Below are 4,431 nucleotides of genomic sequence, written 5' to 3' on the forward strand. Positions count from 1 at the left end.
ATTTGCCCAAAACCAAGCAGCTAATAAGTGCCATGGGTAATATTCAGACTAGGTTTGCATGTCTCCAAATGCCAGGCTGCCTAGCAGCTGATCTGTGCTGACTGGGGCCAGTTCAGCTGGTCTGTCCTGGCTGTGGCCTTTGTGGCACTGGCAGCATAAGGAGCGTCCTTGGAAACCTAGAGGTGTCCGTGATACACACCTATGCAACGCCAAGCCTCTGGCCAGAGCCCCCACAACACTTCTGAATCACACTGCCCACATTGCCTGGAACCCTTATGGACTCTACTCAACTTCCACACAGGGGCTGGGGTCCCAGAGAAGCACGTAAGCATGATTATATGTGGGAGAAACAGAGCTCTGTGAAATGTCTACCAAACAACCCAAATCTAGACTACGGGCCAGGGCAGGCTGCCCCAAAGAAATCGTGCCTGAGCCAAAAGTGAAGAATGAGCTAAAAACTGAAGTGGGCAGGGTGGGAAAGTCCTCCAAAAAGAATGGTGCAAAGGTTGGGTGGTTGGGGGTGGGGGCACATGTGTATCTGAGGAACTGAAAGGAAGCTGGAGGGAACGCAGGAGAAGGGAGTGTAATGCTAAATGATGATGGAAGGTAGGTAAGGGGAGGCCATTTAAGGAGTTGGCTCTTTATCCCAGGAGCAATGGGAAGTCAGTAGAGGGTTTTAAATGGGAGTGACATGGTAAGACGGGAGAAGGGCAGAGCTATGCAGTAAGATCAGTTCGGAGTTCCTCAGGAATCCAGATGAGAGGTACTAATAAGGGTTTGAAACATGGTGGTCAATGATGTGGACCAGCAACTACCAACAGGTAGAAGAGTCCCTGGACCTCATCGGACTCAGCTTGGATGAGCGGATTTATGTGAAAATGAGAAATGACAGAGAGCCTTGAGGCAGATCACCTGCTTATGGTCAACATTTAAATATGGTATTAGAAGATATGGAAGAAACTGTGACTACTACAGAAATTGATGAAGAAACATATGAAGAGATATAAAAATCAACAAAATGGCATGTTCCAATGCTCTTTGTGGAGAGATGATGTTATACTAGTTGCCCCTCCTAGGAGAGTTGGCTGAAACAAATAATTTATCTTGCATGGAAATTAGGAGACTTTGTACGAGTGTTTCTGTAAATGTAGAAGATATTGAAAAGAGAAACCTGTGTAAATTTTGATATTAAGAAATGAGTAAGGAATCTTCCACTCCTGAAATGAGTTGATTTGCAGATAACTCACATTAATGGCACTTTTATTTTTCTCCAATCCTTCCAGTAAATGTGATCACCAAGATGCAGCCCTCTTTTTTAGGAGTTGATTTGCTCTACTGATTTTTCCCCCCAGACAATTTCTGAATTTTTAAATTTAAATTAAATGTCTCCTTTTTTGATTTTTTTTTAAATGCAAAAAAAAAAAAGGAGGTAATAATAGCTTGGACCAGCAAGGCATCAGTAGAGGTGAAGAGAAGGGGGTAGAGGAAAGAGATGCTTTGGAGGTAAAATTAACAGGATTTGGTGATGGTTCCTAGGATTCTGGCTTGCCTATTAGGTGGCAAATTCACTGAGACAGAGAACAGTGGAAAGGTTCACAGAGTGTGATCATGAGTTAGGTCTTGGACATGTTGGGATTGAAGTGCCATTGAGACACTGAGGTAGAGATGCTTACTAGGTAGTGGGCTAGGCTCCTGCTGGTCGGGAGCTTAGATAGGAAGTTCTCCAGGATGGAGACATAAAGGTGTGAATCATCACCAAATGGATTGCAATCAAAGTTGTAGGCATGGATGAGAACACCAGGGGAAAAGCCCACAGTGAGTGAGTGCAAAGGCCTAGGAATGGGCCTTGAAGAGCATGAGTATTTAATGACTGAATGTAGGAGGATGGCCCTGCAAAGGAGACGGAGAAAGAGACCAACCAGGAGAATATGGTGCCATAGGGGTCAAAGAAGCTAGTGTTTTAAGAATGAAGTAATCAGCCCAGCTGGCATGGCTCAATGGCTAAGCATCAACCTATGAACCAAGAGGTCACCGGTTTGATTCCCTGTCAGGGCACATGCCTAGTTGCAGGTTCAATCCCCGGTTGGGGGCATGCAGGAGACAGCCAATCGATGATTCTCATCATTGATGTTTCTATCCCTCTCTCCCTCTCCCTTCCTCTCTGAAATCAATAATATATATATATATTTTTTTAAACTGAAGTAATCAAAAGATCTAACAGATGAATACTGGGGGGAAAATCCCATCCAATTTTGAGACATGGAAGTCATAGCTCAAACATCGTGTTTCAGGGGAGCTGTGAGAGGTGAAAGCCAAATCCAAATGAATGTCGGAGTGAGTAGGAATGCCATATAGCCAAGAGCGGGGAAGGAAGCTGGGGTTAAGGTTGCAGGGAGCAGAAAGATGGGAAGAATCCAATTGAGAGGGTGGGATCCAGTGCTCAGAGAGGGAGGGGATTCTGGATAGAGTGAGGTGCCTGAGAAGCAGAGGGGCTCGGAATCAAGGCGAGGCAGGAGCACTGGCCTGAGGTAGGAGGAAGGGTGCTTTCTTTAATGCATCGGGAGAGAGGACAGATGTAGGGAGGTGTGTGAACGTGCTAGTGAGTAACTGGGGGAGCCCCTGTCCAGTGGCTGAATCCTCTCTGCAAAGGAAGGGGCAAGATCACATGTGCCAGGGAGGAAATGGAGGTGTAAAGAGGACGGGGAAGGTTAGAAACAGCCATTGCAGAGTAGGATTCCAAGCTGACTGGAGAAATGTGTCCAGGGCCCAGCTGCAGTCAATGGCTATGGGTTATGGGAACATCAATCTGACCTGTGGGGTCATTTGGCTGCTGGCGCATGGCACTAAAAGGCAGACAGGGCGCTCATCTGCGGCTGGGGACTTGCCAGGCAGATATGATCAAAAGGCGGAAAGGCAAAGGGGCTTGGGCTAATGACAAGCAAATTATTAAAATGTTGGGCCTTGGCATCTAAGTTAGACAAACGAGAAGAAAAGGGAAAGAAGAAGAGAGCTGATACATTAGGAGAACACAGAGAGGTCAACAGGGAAGAAGCCTGAGGAGACTGAACAGTTAGTTACCTTGAGGGTGCATGAGTAAGGTGCGAGCAGCAAAGGCCTGGTTAGGGCTGGGACAAGGCCCAGTGTGTGATGGTGAGAATGAGGTGCCCAAGGGGCCCCTAGGAGATGGCCATGGTGATGAGGAGCTCAAGGTCTGCCTTCTCTGGCACGGAAGTAACCCAGGCACATGGCAGGAAGTAGCAAAGGCCACTGAGAAGTTCAATGAGCTGAAAACATACTAGTAGGCACAGTCATTGGATCTGGCAAAACAGAGGTGAATAGTCATTATGTCAAGAGCAATTTCAGCGGAGAGTTGGTCCCAAAAGCCGGTTGTAGTGGGCTGCGTGTGAGCAGGAGATGGAAGAGTGGAGGCTTCATCTATAAACAGCTCTTGGATTTGTTGTGAGCAGAGCAGAGAAATGTTCAGTCTCTCCCACTGGCGGGGGGTGGGGGGGGGCGGTGAGGGAGGGTCAGGGAAGCAGATTATTTTCTAGGATGAAAAAGAATTAAGAATAACTATGAGCCTATGGGAATGATATAGCAAAGGGGATGGGATGGGTGAGGGGAGAGAAGCGAAGTCCTGGAGGAGCCCAAGCATCCTGGGGATCAGTGCCCACTACTGCGGGGCACATCCCCCTGGGAAGCAGGAGGGAGATGGCGGGGAAGGCTAGGACGTGGGTGGTTTGGTAGTGGGGGATGAGGAAGCCCTCCCCTAGCAGCTTCTGTTTGCTCAGAGAAGCTGGGGCTGAAGTCCCCAGCAGAGTGTTCTATTGAGAAATTAACCTGGGCCTCATCCCCAACCCCCACTGACTCATCAGGAGGGAATGAAAGGGCTTTTGTGTTCTGAGGCCATTTTTTCTCCCACCGCACACCTGAGAAGGTAAACAGACTGTTTTCCTTTCTGGTGTCAGAGTGCCTTCTGACTGGCTAAGAGGGAGAACCACTTAGGGAGCTGCCCCTCCAGCATGGAAGTGAGGGGCAGAACAGGTACTCCCATCCCCCCCTGAAACAGGCCCCCACGGACGTGGCTGTGCGTCACTACAGATGCCAAAGACTAAGGGCTGCAACTTTGCTGGTCTATAGGAGAGGCCCTTTTGAAAGAGCCTGGGATGGAAAGAATGGGGGGGTCCCCTTCCCAAGGACTGGGGGACAAATTGTGGAAGCTCCATGGCGGTGACAGCGAATGTCTGCAAAAGCGGCAGTGGTCCCCCAAAGACCTCAGCCTTTGCCCATAAGATTATGCAGCACAGACCAACCACCTCTGGGTCTGTGCGAGTCCCTGGAGTTCTTGGACAATTGAAGGGAGTTGAAGGAGGGCTGTGAGTGATATGGAATTCTTACTGATCTGGTTAGGGTAAGGACTCAAGCTGAATT

The 4,431-nt window shown here is 48.5% G+C and overlaps 1 pseudogene; it reads left to right on the forward strand.

Moving 5' to 3' along the window:
- Nucleotides 1-784: 784 nt before the first annotated feature.
- Nucleotides 785-1,089, forward strand: LOC132229775 (U6 snRNA-associated Sm-like protein LSm3; annotated as a pseudogene).
- The last annotated feature ends 3,342 nt before the right edge of the window (nt 1,090-4,431 follow it).

The sequence above is a fragment of the Myotis daubentonii genome, chromosome 3 (genome assembly GCF_963259705.1).
Source record: "Myotis daubentonii chromosome 3, mMyoDau2.1, whole genome shotgun sequence".
In the NCBI taxonomy this organism is placed as follows: Eukaryota; Metazoa; Chordata; class Mammalia; order Chiroptera; family Vespertilionidae; genus Myotis; species Myotis daubentonii.